The 18635-nt window shown below is 43.9% G+C and overlaps 1 protein-coding gene across 1 annotated transcript in view; it reads left to right on the top strand.

Moving 5' to 3' along the window:
- Positions 1 to 905: 905 nt before the first annotated feature.
- The window catches only part of PLXNA2 (plexin A2), a 340362-nt gene continuing 322632 nt past the window's right edge, over positions 906 to 18635 (top strand). Inside the window, exon 1 of the mRNA XM_073666861.1 lies at positions 906 to 1229. The gene's annotated coding sequence lies outside the window, so the exon portion shown is untranslated. The remainder of the gene's footprint in view (positions 1230 to 18635) is intronic.

Here is an 18635-nt window from a genome sequence, read left to right on the forward strand (position 1 = left end):
TCTCAGTCACCATTGAACTTGTGTCCATATAACAGACACCTCAGCTGCTGCTGAAACTCTTTTTGGGGAAATGAGAGTGTCCTGTCTACCATTGATAGGAAGTGCCTTATGCTTTCTTGGAGAACATACCCTGCAGCTGAAGAACCCTTCAGAGAGAGGGACTACCCTATGTCAGACAGACAGCCATTGATGGACACAGGAGATGGCACTGCCTACATAAGCAGAGTGTGACAGAGCAGATAAGCAGTGCCAATGTAACACTTATCATTGTATAGTTGGCGCGTTCTGACCTCAGAACGTGATATGCATACAAATATAATGTACAGACGCAGGGGCGGAAATATCATTGGTGCAACCTGTGAAGCCGCACGGGGGCCCAAGTAGTAAGGGGCCACATCCAGCGCAGGCAGAATTGTGCATTATGAGGAGCTATTGGACTGAAAAGGGCCCATATACTGATCTGGCACAGGGGCCTCTTCTGTCTGTGTCCGCCAGTGACTGGAAAATGGCAGGATGTATATTACCACATATGTATAACCAGCGCATGTGGTAGGGCGGACATGAGCCATATTTATCACCACATTGCGCCATTTTAGCACAATAAACGACTGACAGGAACCATACAACTGTGTGACCAGAGGATATAGCCATCCCGCCAGATATATATATATATATACAGTATATATCTCACACACGTACATATATATCTGCTTGAGGTGGAAGGCTAGCTGACATGCCAGTGCTGAGGTGACTATGTCTGGAGGGAGCCCACATGCCAGGCGTGCATCCTCTGCTCCCTGAGCCCTATAGCAGGGTGCACTGGGCTGTAAGGAGGGCTGGTGCAGGCAGGGGTTAAGCTGCCCTCTGACAGGACGGTAATGGAGGGGGGCAGGCTCTGGCAGCAGTGTGGCTGCTGAGACTGTGTGTGGATATGGATGGATAGGGGGAGTTTCTAGTCTCGCATGTGAAGGAAGCAGGGAGAGGAGCTACTGTACAGCTCAGCCGCCTCACACGGGCGGACGGCACAAGCCCTGCACACACTCCACCACAGAAGCCATAGCGCATCCATGTACGGGCGGAGGAGAGCGCCCGGGGGGGCATGAGGCGGGAGCGGGCACAGGGCGAGGAGGCATTATCCGGGCAGGAGACACTGGAGGAATACTGACAACACTGGAGCTGCTGTGGGTCCATGTGGATTACCAGTGACGGCGGAGGTGGCCAGTGCTGAGGTGAGTAGAGCCCGGACATGTGCTGTGGCCACAGGCTACCAGCTAGACTAGTAGGGATGGCAGCCAGGAGTCCCCCGTCCTCTGCGGCGGTACATGTGCCGGGATGATTAACCCCTGCGGCCCCCGGGCAGAGCTGTCAGCTGCTCCGTGCTGGATTGTGGGTAATAGTGCACTGCAGGTGCCATCATCAGGATGGCAGCACTGACATAACGATCGTTACTGTCCTTTATGTCATAGATGCCATGGCTGCCAGGTTATGTGTGATGGCCACCAAACTGACCATGTGGAAGAGATACCGCTGAGGGCACGGGGTCCAGATCCCACCTCATGCCAGCTCTGGTGGGCAGATGACATGATTAGTGGGCAACTTGGCTACTCTTCCTACAGGGAGGGCTGGCGATCTTCCTTCTCTTATATAAGATTCACAATGCTGGGTATTAAGCGCCATCAAGGAAGGGGTTAAAATAGAAGCCCACATGGCCAGCACTGGGGAGATCGCTCCCCATTGTGTGATTGTATGCTCTCTTAAATATTAATACGTGGTATCCCATTTTTCGCTGTAAATGATGTGTGAGATACGGTTCAGCCAGCGCAGCGATACCTCATCAGGGCACATCCTCACCCTGGAGCCGGGAGCGCTGCTCTGCTCCCAAAAAAAGGAAATCATTCCTAAATGAGAATATTAAGTTGAGTGATGAGCCGCACTGTTGAATCGTAAATGAAATCACTTCTATTATGCATACATGTACACAGAATATTGATCAGTCGCCATGTGGAAAGGTGCTCTACATGGGTGCTGTGCCACGGGCACCTCACTGCCTGAAGGGGCTGGCAGCCCCATTCATATGGCTATACGTATGTATATAGATAGATAGCTATGTACAGATATATATCTATATGGAAAAACACACTACTGTGTGCCACGGGCACCTCACTGCCTGAAGTGGCTGGCAGCCCCATTCATATGGCTATACGTATGTATATAGATAGATAGCTATGTACAGATATATATCTATATGGAAAAACACACTACTGTGTGCCACGGGCACCTCACTGCCTGAAGTGGCTGGCAGCCCCATTCATATGGCTATACGTATGTATATAGATAGATAGTTATGTACAGATATATATCTATATGGAAAAACGCACTACTGTGTGCCACGGGCACCTCACGGCCTGAAGAGGCTGGCAGCCCCATTCATATGGCTATATGTATGTATATAGATAGATAGTTATGTACAGATATATATCTATATGGAAAAACGCACTACTGTGTGCCACGGGCACCTCACTGCCTGAAGTGACTGGCAGCCCCATTCATATGGCTATACGTATGTATATAGATAGATAGTTATGTACAGATATATATCTATATGGAAAAACGTACTACTGTGTGCCACGGGCATCTCACTGCATAGAGAAGGCTGACAGTACATAATATATATACACACACATTCACTACCGTGTGCCATGGGTAACTCTCTGCCTCCAGGGGGTTGGCAGTCCCATGTATATATATATATATATATGTATATATATATAAATACATATTCATATATGTGTATGTCTACATATATATTCATGCATGTATGTATATATATATATAGATATCTGTGTATGTATATATATATATATATATATAAATATTGATACATATAATGCTTCCCTGTAAGAACCGCGCTTGACTCAAATAACTCATTCAATTACCATTACCACTAATTAGCATCCATGGCCTGAAGGTTGGCTGTGAAATCATTATGGCATAACTGACGAGGGTCTGTGAGATTTCTAATTGACGGCCCATGCGTGGCACAGGACATTCTTTGAAGAGCTGCCTCTCTCCTGTGTTGGGTGCTATGGCTGCCCATTCTTAGTATTACTATTGATCATTTCCATGGCTCTCACATGTTCTTGAGCTGTGCATAGATTGTCATTTCCCTGTGCCTGTTAGAGACCACAGTCTCGTACATTTCATAGGGGGTAAGTGTCCTTTTGCTGGATGGTACGGCACAATGTCTCATAGGAAACAGCTTTCTTCTGTACAGTAGGCGATCCTCACGCTGCCATACACAGCGATCATCCTAGGAGCATATTCCACAGAAGGGAGTGTGGGCAGACCAGGTACCATGCCACCCTCTTATCCTGGCGCTTGCCCAGCCTTTTCTTTGATACTTTACAATCTCCAGTGAAGGAAGTGAAATACCAGATTATAAGCAAACACGGCCTGGCAAATATTGACGGTGTGGCTTTTGGTGATATTGGCTGGAGTTACAGTTAGAGAAATGTTGGATTGCAGCTGATGTTGAAAAGCAAACACTGTCAGCATGGCCGGGCTGTGTAAAGAAGTTTCTTATCAGTGAGTGCCTATCCGCAGGCTTACTGATGCATGAAATATTAATAAAATGCCTTCACTTCATTATATTGATTTCCACTCAGATCCTGCTCACCTCTAGTAGGTTGTCGTACTGTTCAGTCCTCATCCAGGACTACAGAATAAGAAGCAGGACGTAATCTTATGCTATGACAGCAAGTGTAAAAAAAAAGGTTTGCAAGACCACATTATCATAACTGGAGATGGGGGAGGTTGTCTCCATCTCTCCATCTTTTCTGTATATTTTCTGTGGACTTTATGAGACTGCTGGAACAGCTACATAGTCACATTATTTTAAAGACCCTAAAACCTTTGAGCTACATTGATGACTCCATTTTATCAACTCTGTGTTATGTATATAAAAACTTCATTAATACTTCATGTTGCGGTCTTGTTATATCTGGTAAGACACCATGTAGTAGTTCTGTTATGTTTGGTAAGATGCCATGTTGTGGTCTTGTTATGGCTAGTAAGACAACATGTAGAGGTTGTGTTATACCCGGCAAGAAGCCATGTAGTGGTTCTGTTATATCTGGCAAAACACCATGTAAAGGTCCTGGTATATCTGGTAAGATGCCGTGTAGTGGTCCTTTTATATTTGGTAAGAAGCCATCTAGTGGTGCTGTTATATTTGGTAAGACACCATTTAGTGATCCTGTTATATTTAGTAAGACGCCTTGTAGTGGTCCTGTTATATCTTGTAAGATGCCATGTAGTAGTCCTGTTTAGTGTTGAGCGAGTATGTTCTATTAACCCTTTCGCTGAGTATGCTCGGGCCGAGCTCCGAGTATTTATAGCTGCTCAGCTGCTCGGTGATATGGTTGAATCGCTCCCGTGTCCATGATTTGCGACTGTTTGACAGTTTTATTACATGGGAGGAATGTCTATTTCTTACACATTCCTCACATGTAATAAAACTGTCAAACAGTCGCAAATCATGCACACGGGAGCGATTAAACCATATCACCGAGCAGCTGTAAATACTCGGAGCTCGGCCCGAGCATACTCGCCAAAAGGGTTAACAGAACATACTCGCTCATCACTAGTCCTGTTATATTTGGTAAGATGCCATCTAGTGGTCCTGTTATATTTGGTAAGACCCCATGTAGTGGTCCTGATTTATTTGGTAAGACGCTTTGCAGTGGTCCTGCTATATCTGGTAAGACAGACACCTTGTAGTGGTCCTGCTATATCCTGTAAGACCCCATGTAGCAATCCTGTTATATCTGGTAAGACCCCATGTAGCAATCCTGTTATATCTGGTAAGGCGTGTGTATAAACATAACAAACGGAAACCTCCTTACATTCCTGCCTGTTTCAGGATTTTATGTATGGATAATTGATTCAGGAAACAATTTGATTGAAGTCTCCAGTTTAGAAGCACTTTTAAAAAAATAGTAGGGAATTGCTTGAACTGCAATTTCTTGTTAGGCCACATTCGCACTGTCAGTATTTGGTCAGTATTTTATATCAGTATTTGTAAGCCAAAACCAGGAGTGGAACAATCAGAGGAAAAATATAATAGAAATACGTCACCATTTTTTTTTAGTTATTTTACTTGCTCATATAGCGCCATTAAGTCCCCAGCACTTTACAGACATCATCGCTGTCCCCATTGGGACTCACATTCTAGATTCCCTATCAATATGTCTTTGGAGTGTGGGAGGAAACCGGAGAACCTGGAGGAATCCCACACAAACACGGGGAGAACATACAAACTCCTTACACTTCTGCATTTCTCACCCACTCCTGGTTTTGGCTTACAAATACTGAGATAAAATACTGACCAAATACTGAACGTGTGAATGTGGCCTTATATTGCACCTACAAGGAGAATAGTAGATTCCTTGTCTGGTGGCTGCAGGTCTGCAATGAACAGATTCGATTGTAGGCTGTTGTAATCTGCAGCCTGTGCTCTGCAGACAGGAGAGTAGAAGGTATGGGATAGCAGACCCTAGAATAGGACAGACAGTACTATATCAGTCAGCTGTATTCTAGCAGCACCACCATATTTCTTTTCTATAAAGCTCCAATGGTCGGGGTTCACTTTAAGGAGCAAACACCGTGAATCTCCTGTGTTGTAGGTAGATGACATTTGATGAGCGGTACAGAAGATTTTATAGTGGGAATGTCAAGTGTCGGTGCCAGGGGACTGTCACGGGTGATGAACCAGAAGAGACCTCATCATACCGTCACAAACTCTCCACCCTTGGGTGTCGGGAGCACTAATGGCCGCCTCTGCTTTACAACCATACACCGCTGCTGTATACACAGATAGACGTGATGCCTAGTGGACAGGTTCCAATTAGTGGCTCAGCTAAGTAGCCTGGCAGGTTTGTAGACTTTAATCACTGCAGTTCTTACCGTTACTTCAACATTTGGCTGATATTCTCTGACAAGTTGCAGGGACCCAGGACTGCCCCTCTCCTGGCCCTGTACACTATGTGTTGCCAGCAGTCCATGCCCTGTAGAGCTGACATTTGTGTAAGATAGCCTATGATGCCCTACACCTTTCTAGGGTAATGGCACACATAGGGATCGCTGCGGGAAGCGCAGGTTGGCTGCTATAGATGTCTAGCTGCCTCTGAACGGTCTAGGTGTACAGTGATGGCCAAAAGTATTGGCACCCCTGCAATTCTGTCAGATAATACTCAGTTTCTTCCTGAAAATGATTGCAATCACAAATTCTTTGGTATTATTATCTTCATTTAATTTGTCTTCAATGAAAAAACACAAAAAGAATTGTCCTAAAGCCAAATTGGATACAATTCCACACCAAACCTAAAAAAGGGGGTGGACAAAAGTATTGGCACTGTTTGAAAAATCATGTGATGCTTCTCTAATTCGTGTACTTAACAGCACCTGTAACTTACCTGTGGCACCTAACAGGTGTTGGCGATAACTAAATCCCACTTGCAGCCAGTTAACATGGATTAAAGTTGACTCGACCTCTGTCCTGTGTCCTTGTGTGTACCACATTGAGCATGGAGAAAAGAAAGAAGACCAAAGAACTGTCTGAGGACTTGAGAAACCAAATTGTGAGGAAGCATGAACAATCTCAAGGCTACAAGTCCATCTCCAAAGACCTGAATGTTCCTGTGTCTTCCGTGCGCAGTGTCATCAAGAAGTGTAAAGCCCATGGCACTGTGGCTAACCTCCCTAGATGTGGACGGAAAAGAAAAATTGACGAGAGATTTCAACGCAAGATTGTGCGGATGGTGGATAAAGAACCTCGACTAACATCCAAACAAGTTCAAGCTGCCCTGCAGTCCGAGGGTACAACAGTGTCAACCCGTACTATCCGTCGGCGTCTGAATGAAAAGGGACTGTATGGTAGGATACCCACTTCTTACCCCGAGACATAAAAAAGCCAGGCTGGAGTTAGCCAAAACTTACCTGAGAAAGCCTAAAACGTTTTGGAAGAATGTTCTCTGGTCAGATGAGACAAAAGTAGAGCTTTTTGGGAAAAAGCATCAACATAGAGTGTACAGGAAAAAAAAGAGGCATTCAAAGAAAAGAACACGGTCCCTACAGTCAAACATGGTGGAGGTTTCCTGATGTTTTGGGGTTGCTTTGCTGCCTCTGGCACTGGACTGCTTGACCGTGTGCATGGCATTATGAAGTCTGATGACTACCAACAAATTTTGCAGCATTATGTAGGGCCCAGTGTGAGAAAGCTGGGTCTCCCTCAGAGGTCATGGGTCTTCCAGCAGGACAATGACCCAAAACACACTTCAAAAAGCACTATAAAATGGTTTGAGAGAAAGCACTGGAGACTTCTAAGGTGGCGAGCAATGAGTCCAGACCTGAATCCCATAGAACACCTGTGGAGAGATCTCAAAATGGCAGTTTGGAGAAGGCACCCTTCAAATATCAGGGACCTGGAGCAGTTTGCCAAAGAAGAATGGTCTACAATTCCAGCAGAGCATTGTAAGAAACTCATTGATGGTTACCAGAAGCGGTTGTTCGCAGTTATTTTGGCTAAAGGTTGTGCAACCAAGTATTAGGCTGAGGGTGCCAATACTTTTGTCTGGCCCATTTTTGGAGTTTTGTGTGAAATGATCAATGATTTGATTTTTGCTTCATTCTCTTTTGTGTTTTTTTCCTTGCAAGCAAATTAAATGAAGAGAATAATACCAAAGAATTTGTGATTGCAATCATTTTCAGGAAGAAACTGAGTATTATCTGACAGAATTGCAGGGGTGCCAATACTTTTGGCCACCACTGTAGGTGTAGATTACATACAGGTGTATATGGATGTACTATCAGAATGGATTCCAATGCAGTGATGGGATCGGTGTATGAAATACTTATATTATAGAAGTGCCCCCGCCTGTCCATTCTTCCTGTAAGCTTCTACATGATATACAATAAGTCTAGAAGGAAATTGTGGTGCGAGGCATGAACGCACAGAGATCACAGCTCATTGCTTCTCTGATGCTTCTCTTATTGTAAAGTAAATCTCTAGACACAAACTGAAAATCTCACATTTGCTGGAAATAGACGTGACCTTCATCCTTAACCCTCCAAAATCTCACCGACGTCTCCCCATTTAGTCACAATGGAGGATTTACCTAGCTGCTCCAGTTCCTGACACTGTCTGATCCACTTTGTCCTCTTCACCAGCAGAGGGAGCACTGTTTCATACCAGTGACTGGGCAGTTTAAGAAGGGCATCATCAGCCCAGCAAATCAGGCAGGCAGATGGGTGCAACACAAGACTTGCATTTCTGCCAGCCATAGTGGCGGGTTATGACTTATTCTAGTAGTATCTTTATGTCAGTAAATACAATAACTACTACATTTGGAGACTAGCTTAATTAAGTCTCTATTTTTGCGTGTTACGACTGAGAAAAGAAATCTATAAACTGTGACATGTTCAGTCTGGGTGAGCAGACATACCTGACACCTATTCAGTAGCACATACTTCTCCGAGGTGTGCCACGGTCAACATAGCCCTAAAGGCCCTTGACTTGTCATGTTCAGCTCTGCAATCCGGCTGACAGTGAAGATTGGCACAAGTCACATTGTGCTTGCTTGGTGAAAGCTGCCAGCTACCTAGTAGGTGCACGCTGAGCCTGGTATTCTGCACACTCCAGTGACCGTATGGTATGCCAGTTCTGGACTGGCGCTGAACAGCGCAGGCTATTTCTGGAGAATAGAAGCAGTTTGTGGATGTGGTTGTAGTTTTTCTATTCATATTTCGCCCAGCTCTGATTTTAGGAGAGTCATAGGGCACGGAAGACGCGTAATCCGGAGATTGAATGCCCCCGAGGGAAGCAGAATTAAAGTAGGGGCAGGTCAATTTAACGACATGCTTTCAGTAGCAAACATTACAAATGCTAATATTTCCCATCTCTCTGAAGAAGCTGTACTACTGTATAATGAGAGGTCAGACATCTTACATAGGAAAATGACTATTAACCAGTGCACGGCCAGAGGCATCAGAATACTGCCAGATGAATCTCTTTTAAAGCTCTGTTGCTCCATGAACATAGTAGCGGCTGCGGCCAGATTGTGCTACCGTACCCTGTAGAAATGTGATAAATGTGCGGTGACGCTTCTATCGCCAATATATCGATCGCTTTAGATGGGGTTCCTGGACAGGGCTCATTCATCATATGTGGGTTAGTTCCCTAATACCTTGAATAAATAGCTGATACCTCATGTACGTCTGATAACATATCACGTAATGATGGTTTTCCGAAGCAGACGCTAGACATGTGCAGGCATGTCCAGAAAATACACGAGATAAGTCTGACATCTAACGGTATAAGCCTAGGTAGGGCATAGAGCTGGGCACTGAGACGTGGAGCTTCTGCCCTCACCGGAGGAGAACAGCAGCTGGCACAGATCATGCCAGCCTGACACTGTAGGAGATAGGAGGCAGTGAGGATGTCTCGGCATTTAGTGATGGTATACACAGTAGATCCAGGCTGCTCTACTCCTTTCTGCATTGTAGCGGATAAATGCATTTCTAAATAACACAATTCAGCCTATCTAAGTAATATATTCAGCGCTCACAATGAGCCAGATGATGCCACCATGTACGCTGAAAGTCTTCTCTAAAACCCATGTGCGATGTTAACTAGATCTGTATGTCTCTGAATAGCAGGTAGAGGATGCACACGGGTAGGTATCAGTCCAGGGTATAGTCGGTATCACGCTACATAGTCTCTATATCAGTTGATTAGTCTTTCTGCATAGTATTGCTGGGGTACCAGCTTTATGATACAGCGAGGGGCCATGGGCAAGGTTGTAAATGGCAGGTGAGCGCACACTTTCCACATTTGTGTACGTCACAATGGCATTGACTGGAAATGGCCATGTAGTTCTTCTTTGTAACCCCTCACTCTTACGTAAGCTCTCCCACTTACACGGGTAGCATTCAGCACTCTCCATGGTGTTGGCAGCTGCCAGGTATTTATTTGGCCTAATTCATGCAAAAACTTGGACAGAATTGCTGCAGCAAATGCATATGTTGCTAAATTATATTAAAGCCAAAATTGTAGTTCTTTTGGGACAGTCCAGATGTCATTTCTAGGTGGACATAAGGCAGTCAGACTAATATTTCAATGAACAATTAGTATCCTGTCATTAACATTCATGGGTTGTGATGAATATTTGCTGGGCCTCCTTATAGCGGAATGGGGGAAAGCCGGTGAGTTCATATCAATGTACAACAGGACTCTCATTTCCCCTCCGTCAGGCTAATGTAAGCCTATAGACATGTTTAGCACGTACATCGAGAGCTTCCATGGTGAACACGTGATGTGAGCCGGCATGGAATGACCTGTGGACAGTGTGCACCATATGCCGTGTACGCAGCAGGGCCGTGGAATAGCAGTCTGAACTGGAGTCAGTAGAAATGTACCCAATCCAGCTTTAAATAATATGATTATCTGATACTAATATTGGTTTACTGATTTATTAACAGTTTAGAAATGTTAATAGTATAAATAGATATTTCATTCTGTCAATCTAAGGCCCCTATCAAAGAAAAAAACAAATGAACAGACATTATTATTTTATTAGAATACATTTGTTATTATTAATTATTGGCCATTCATGAAGGAGTCATACCCGCAGTCTGGGGAAATAAAGCCGCAGTCAGGACCTTGGTTTACCAACCCCACGGTCATTATGAAGGCTATGAGAGTTGGGCTGGTAGCCATGCTTATTCATTCCTATCTTGGTGCTCTAATTAATGCAATAAATATCCCACAATGGAGAAGTCCTTTCTGTCGGGCAGTTTATCTGCCGTGATATAACAGGTCCGTGTGCACCTTCAGTATTGCATCATTCCATACAGATTATTACTGGAGCCTCTGTCCCGGGATGTAGGCCTCCATTGTAATGTCTCCATAACTGAGTGACATGTGAAGATGCCATCACTATATCTTTATCATCTAATCTCAGAGAAATGCTCCTTTCCAGAATTACCACCTGGCAATGGCCTTTCTAATAACTTCTACGCATGTGACTCTCTCAGTAATGTGGATATAATCAGAACGTTGCCTTCGTTCTTAGGATCTTGACTTCTGTTGGGTTCATTGTCAATTACCTTGAAAATTGCACCCAGTTACCCAACACTTCCAGCTTCTCTGATATTGTAAGGTATTCAGTCTGGGATGTGACGTCTCACCACATGGCTCGTTATGCAGGATCCCATCCCACCATGCACCACCGTATTTCCGGAGCATACGTGTGGCATATACGCCGGGATGAACATATCCATAGGGCTCCAGTTACATGATGGAAGCCAAAAAGTGTCCTCTTGCTCTATGTCAGTCATCTTCTTTTTGCAGTAGTAGACTACATTAGGCCATTGCAGTATATAACACCAGATATATGCTTTTTATTTTGATGGGGTCTATGGCTACACATCTCACTGTGTGTCTGTACAGAGGAATACGTCACAGTCTGCTGAGTGGTATCCGTTGGGAGATTCTCCAGAAATATACATCCGGAGTGGGCTGTGATGTGGACTTAGCATTTCAGGTTTGCACATAATATCACAGCTGAGCCTTCTCCGTAGTCCGTCGGATAGGCTAACATGGCGGACTACTGCCGGCAACATGAGGAGACAGATGCTGACACTATTACACGACTGCTGGGTAATACAAGCCTAATTGTTGCAATTTCTAATGGCGACCAGAACATAGGATTAGGCTGCCGGATGGAAGAGATAGCTGTAATTAGATTGCACTCATTCAGCTAAACCCATAAACAAATTATTTTTGCTTTCTAATCCGTGTCGGCATTTTGTGAATCTTGGGATTTGCTGATCACATGTATAATGGCTGCACAGGTAAATTGATAATTAAGTAATAAAGTCATAGGGATTATGTGTGTTGTACAGTTACAGTCTAATCAGCCTAATGGAAGATAGCTAGAGGACCCAAGCATGGCTGCCCTGCCGTATCGCTCGCTCCTACTTTCTGATTAATATTCCTGTAAAACTTTCTCCCACAGACGTTGACATCACAACAATAGTAGAAAGCTTTAATAGTAGGATTGTGGTGACTTGACTCAATAGTTTATAGCCGCTGGAGCTCCATGAAGAAGCATCCTTCATCAGTCTGACAAATAGGCCTCTTATTGTGAGGGGATGATGGACAGCCGGAGGCCTATGCTAACCCCCGCACCTCCTCCAGAGCAGTACAACAGGTGCTCTCTCTGCAAGGCCTTTGTGTGGTGCAGATGTGAGGACATAGCCAGAGCTTGATGCCTGACACACCTGCTGCAAGACGTCAGGAAAGATGCCCAATGTCTGCATGGTGCCATTTAAATTAACCATTTGTTGTTAGTATTATGTGGCACTAAACTAGCTGTAGTATATAAGGAGTCGTCCCTGGCCCTGGACTCAGTGATGCTTCAGGATCACTTTAAGCCGTAGGAGTTTCCTTATCATAGTTGGCATGCGGAAACCAATTTCTACAGTGTCATTACATAGTATAAAAGGTTAAATGGCCTAACTGAAGAGAAAGAAGCAGAACAGTTAGGAAGGATAATAGCATTTTCCACCTTTCCAGGAATAATGAGGTTTCACACCTTCTGCATGAAGACTGGAGACTTAGCAGAGAATTGGGCTACATGTCATCCCCAGTCATTGACTATGACGGCTTTTCCATACAGGTCCCATGTCTGCAATGATCTGTAGAGTGTGACTTGCAACAATATTATTCAACTAATGTCAGAGAACAGAAGGATCACACATGTTGAATTTCTTCATGCACTATCCCTTTTTTCCAGGGAGATAGGCCACCTCAAAAGGCATTAAGTAGCCACTTTTTTTGAACTGAGCGAGCTCAAGTCTGGAAGAAGGGTGGTAGAAATAGCTGTTGGCTGACTGATAGCTATGTAAAGGGTTTATCTGAGTAAAATTAAACTTTTATTTATCCCGGACAACTCCACTAATGTGTATGACCACCTTTATGTTGGAAGATTTGCAGACGTTTCTGAGACTCTGCCATTTGGTAGAATTTTATATATTATCAGGCTCAGGAAGCTGGAAACATTCCACATTTTTTGGATTGGGCTATTTTGCCATCCATGTAGCAGACAGAATTTTTATTTGCCTAATTATTACTTCCATGAATCCAAAATGTCTCCTTTATTCATCCTTTTCAAAGGTCTGGAAAGATATTCTTTATTTTTCTCTTTTTTTTTTTTGGCATTAGCTTATCCTTAATGTGGTACCTTCAGGGTGTGATGGTGTGGAAGATAATGGCTAGACGTGTTGGTTGGGGTCCAAGTTTACTTTGTGCAAAAATGTCAAAGGCTGTGATGTCTAGATAGTTTCTTTTCAAAACCAGTGACGATTCCTAAAGGTTGGTTTGTAATTAGAATCCTATTTATTACCAGATAAAGGAGCAAATAACATGTAGATTCTGTGCTCACCGACCAGTATTGGCATAAGGTGCAAACAAGCACCACGGCTAGTGATATGGTCAGTGCTAATGTTCCCAGATAATGTGTAACTTGTACTGTAATTGATTTTATATAATTGTTATAGTACCATTGGATATCAGTGACTTCCTTCATGTGTCCATTCCTCTCTCTCCATACATATATACAGTACAGACCAAAAGTTTCGACACACCTTCTCATTTAAAGATTTTTCTGTATTTTCATGACTATGAAAATTGTACATTCACAATGAAGGCATCAAAACTATGAATTAACACATGTGGAATTATATACTTAAAAAAAAGTGTGAAACAACTGAAAATATGTCTTATATTCTAGCTTCTTCAAAGTAGCCACCTTTTGCTTTGATGACTGCTTTGCAAACTCTTGGCATTCTCTTGATGAGCTTCAAGAGGTAGTCACCGGAAATGGTCTTCCAACAATCTTGAAGGAGTTCCCAGAGATGCTTATCACTTGTTGGCCCTTTTTCCTTCACTCTGCGGTCCAGCTCACCCAAATCCATCTCGATTGGGTTCAGGTCTGGTGACTGTGGAGGCCAGGTCATCTGGCGTAGCACCCCATCACTCTCCTGCTTGGTCAAATAGCCCTTACACAGCCTGGAGGTGTGTTTGGGGTCATTGTCCTGTTGAAAAATAAATGATGGTCCAACTAAACGCAAACTGGATGGAATAGCATGCCGCTGCAAGATGCTGTGGTAGCCATGCTGGTTCAGTATGCCTTCAATTTTGAATAAATCCCCAATAGTGTCACCAACAAAGCACCCCCACACCATCACACCTCCTCCTCCATGCTTCATGGTGGGAACCAGGCATGTAGAGTCCATCCGTCCACCTTTTCTGCGTCCCACAAAGACACGGTGGTTGGAACCAAAGATCTCAAATTTGGACTCATTAGACCAGAGCACAGATTTCCACTGGTCTAATGTCCATTCCTTGTGTTCTTTAGCCCAAACAAGTCTCTTCTGCTTGTTGCCTGTCCTTAGCAGTGGTTTCCTAGCAGCTATTTTACCATGAAGGCCTGCTGCAGAAAGTCTCCTCTTAACAGTTGTTGTAGAGATGTGTCTGCTGCTAGAACTCTGTGTGGCATTGACCTGGTCTCTAATCTGAGCTGCTGTTAACCTGCGATTTCTGAGGCTGGTGACTCGGATAAACTTATCCTCAGAAGCAGAGGTGACTCTTGGTCTTCCTTTCCTGGGGTGGTCCTCATGTGAGCCAGTTTTTTTGTAGCGCCTGATGGTTTTTGCAACTGCACTTGGGGACACTTTCAAAGTTTTCCCAATTTTTCACACTGACTGACCTTCATTTCTTAAAGTAATGATGGCCACTCGTTTTTCTTTACTTAGCTGCTTTTTTCTTGCCATAACACAAATTCAAACAGTCTATTCAGTAGGACTATCAGCTGTGTATCCACCAGACTTCTGCACAACACAACTGATGGTCCCAACCCCTTTTATAAGGCCAGAAATCCCACTTATTAAACCTGACAGGGCACACCTGTGAAGTGAAGACCATTTCCGGGGACTACCTCTTGAAGCTCATCAAGAGAATGCCAAGAGTGTGCAAAGCAGTCATCAAAGCAAAAGGTGGCTACTTTGAAGAACCTAGAATATAAGACATATTTTCAGTTGTTTCACACTTTTTTGTTAAGTATATAATTCCACATGTGTTAATTCATAGTTTTGATGCCTTCAGTGTGAATGTACAATTTTCAAAGTCATGAAAATACAGAAAAATCTTTAAATGAGGTGTGTCCAAACGTTTGGTCTGTACTGTATAGATATGTGTATATACATATATACACATATATGTTCTTGTTTGCTGCCGTCCTTCCATAAATGGGGATGATAGGATTCCTGGAAGTATCTGTTGTCCTGCTTCACGTCTGTATGACACATTTTCCGTCACAGTTTTTCCTTTCATGGCCAGCGTTTTTGTCCTTCACTTTAGGGTGAGTCTAGATGCTCTCTAAGGGGTGTTTGCCTCTTATGTAAGGCTGCAGAGGGAAGAGGGCTCTTTGGGGCTAGTAGAATTTGGGAGCATGGACACAGTTTCCTTCCCTCTCCTATCTCAGTGTGTCAGGAGATCTCAGATGGTGTGATTTCCTATTAGACCCGTTGTTACATACATAATACAGCTGATTTATCGGCTTGTGAGACTGTAATATGAGGGCACCTACAGTACAGACCAAAAGTTTGGACATACCTTCTCATTTAAAGATTTTTCTGTATTTTCATGACTATGAAAATTGTACATTCACACTGAAGGCATCAAAACTATGAATTAACACATGTGGAATTATATACTTAACAAAAAAGTGTGAAACAACTGAAAATATGTCTTATATTCTAGGTTCTTCAAAGTAGCCACCTTTTGCTTTGATGACTGCTTTGCATACTCTTGGCATTCTCTTGATGAGCTTCAAGAGGTAGTCACCGGAAATGGTTTTCACTTCACAGGTGTGCCCTGTCAGGTTTAATAAGTGGGATTTCTTGCCTTATAAATGGGGTTGGGACCATCAGTTGTGTTGTGCAGAAGTCTGGTGGATACACAGCTGATAGTCCTACTGAATAGACTGTTAGAATTTGTATTATGGCAAGAAAAAAGCAGCTAAGTAAAGAAAAACGAGTGAACATCATTACTTTAAGAAATGAAGGTCAGTCAGTCCGAAAAATTGGGCAAACTTTGAATGTGTCCCCAAGTGCAGTTGCAAAAACCATCAAGCGCTACAAAGAAACTGGCTCACATGAGGACCGCCCCAGGAAAGGAAGACCAAGAGTCACCTCTGCTTCTGAGGATAAGTTTATCCGAGTCACCAGCCTCAGAAATCGCAGGTTAACAGCAGCTCAGATTAGAGACCAGGTCAATGCCACACAGAGTTCTAGCAGCAGACACATCTCTTCAACAACTGTTAAGAGGTGACTTTGTGCAGCAGGCCTTCATGGTAAAATAGCTGCTAGGAAACCACTGCTAAGGACAGGCAACAAGCAGAAGAGACTTGTTTGGGCTAAAGAACACAAGGAATGGACATTAGACCAGTGGAAATCTGTGCTTTGGTCTGATGAGTCCAAATTTGAGATCTTTGGTTCCAACCACCGTGTCTTTGTGCGACTCAGAAAAGGTGAACGGATGGACTCTACATGCCTGGTTCCCACCGTGAAGCATGGAGGAGGAGGTGTGATGGTGTGGGGGTGCTTTGCTGGTGACACTATTGGGGATTTATTCAAAATTGAAGGCATACTGAACCAGCATGGCTACCACAGCATCTTGCAGCGGCATGCTATTCCATCCGGTTTGCGTTTAGTTGGACCATCATTTATTTTTCAACAGGACAATGACCCCAAACACACCTCCAGGCTGTGTAAGGGCTATTTGACCAAGGAGGAGAGTGATGGGGTGCTACGCCAGATGACCTGGCCTCCACAGTCACCAGACCTGAACCCAATCGAGATGGTTTGGCGTGAGCTGGACCGCAGAGTGAAGGCAAAAGGGCCAACAAGTGCTAAGCATCTCTGGGAATTCCTTCAAGATTGTTGGAAAACCATTTCCGGTGACTACCTCTTGAAGCTCATCAAGAGAATGCCAAGAGTGTGCAAAGCAGTCATCAAAGCAAAAGGTGGCTACTTTGAAGAACCTAGAATATAAGGCTGTGTGCCCACGATGCGTTTTTAATGCGTTTCTGCAGCGTTTTTACAGCTGCGGAAACGCTGTGGCAACGCATTAAAAACGCATGGTAGAAGGCCTGCCATGTTCCCCAATGATAATCCGCATGTGCTGTGCACATGCTGCGGAAATTTCCGCTGCGGATTATCATTGCGGGAAAAAACGCAGCACTACCAATTATTTTGCGGAAGTGCTGCGTCTTCGCCGCCATTGACTTGCATTAGACCGCATGGATTACGCATCACTGTATATGTAGATGCGTAATCCAAGCGTTCTAATGTGCGGATGGTTCCCGGGTTTAGATGAGAGGAGAGTCTCCTCCACACCCAGGTACCATTAAAAAATCTGTAAAAAAAAGAATAAAATAAAAAATAAATGTATATTTACCTTCTGGCGGCCCGCGCTGCGCTCCTACTTGCTTCCCGGCACTTCACAGTGGATTGAAGGACCTGCGCTGACATCAGAGTCATGTGACGGGTCACGCGACGCTGACGTCGGCAGGTCTTTCACTCTACCGCTGCCGGTAGCCGGCACCGAGCGAAATAAGCCAGTGAGGGCCATCGGAGGGTAAGTATATATTTATTTTTTTATTTTTAACCACTCTCTCGGGTCTCGGGCTGGTTGCATGGATTTATATAGTGTGACCTAGTTGTCACAAGCACTTTCCAAGTGATGCTAATCGCTTGGAAAGCTCTTGTCAATCCGCATATGGAAATGTCAGTGAACAACGCTCCATTTCCGCATGTCCCTGGCAGGAAAACGCATGTACAATCCGCATGTACAATCCGCATGCTTTTTTTTCTGCCAGGGAGATTCAGAAACGCTCAGGAAAAAATCCGGAGCATATCTGCATCGTGGGCACATAGCCTAAGACATATTTTCAGTTGTTTCACACTTTTTGGTTAAGTACATAATTCCACATGTGTTAATTCATAGTTTTGATGCCTTCAGTGTGAATGTACAATTTTCATAGTCATGAAAATACAGAAAAATCTTTAAATGAGAAGGTGTGTCCAAACTTTTGGTCTGTACTGTATGTGTGTTACAACATTAGGTTATACACTTTGCTCTATTCACATGGTATTGGGTGTACACGCATTTTTATTTTAGGAATATTACCTCTTGTGTAATATAAGATGATGGCTGACTTTTATTTGTTCCTTCTTTTTGGTCGTTTGTTCCGCAGTGGTGAATAACAGTATATATGAATGATCCCTCCAGTTCCTGATAGTGGCACAGTACATACAAATGTAGTCAAATCCGGCAGGGCAGAGGTCAGCACACAGGAGGCAATTTGCTTAGAGCATTACCATGCCTTCTACATTATGTGGTGAGCGCTGCGCTCCTCACCCTGCGAGATCTCCATGTTACACCCTGAGAAAGAAACAATCTTGAAATTTTTAATTGAAATTCATTATTAATATTATCAGCGCTTCCTACACGT

This window comes from Phyllobates terribilis, unplaced genomic scaffold (genome assembly GCF_046119375.1).
Source record: "Phyllobates terribilis strain yellow unplaced genomic scaffold, ASM4611937v1 Scaffold_2__4_contigs__length_985480577, whole genome shotgun sequence".
Taxonomy (NCBI): Eukaryota; Metazoa; Chordata; class Amphibia; order Anura; family Dendrobatidae; genus Phyllobates; species Phyllobates terribilis.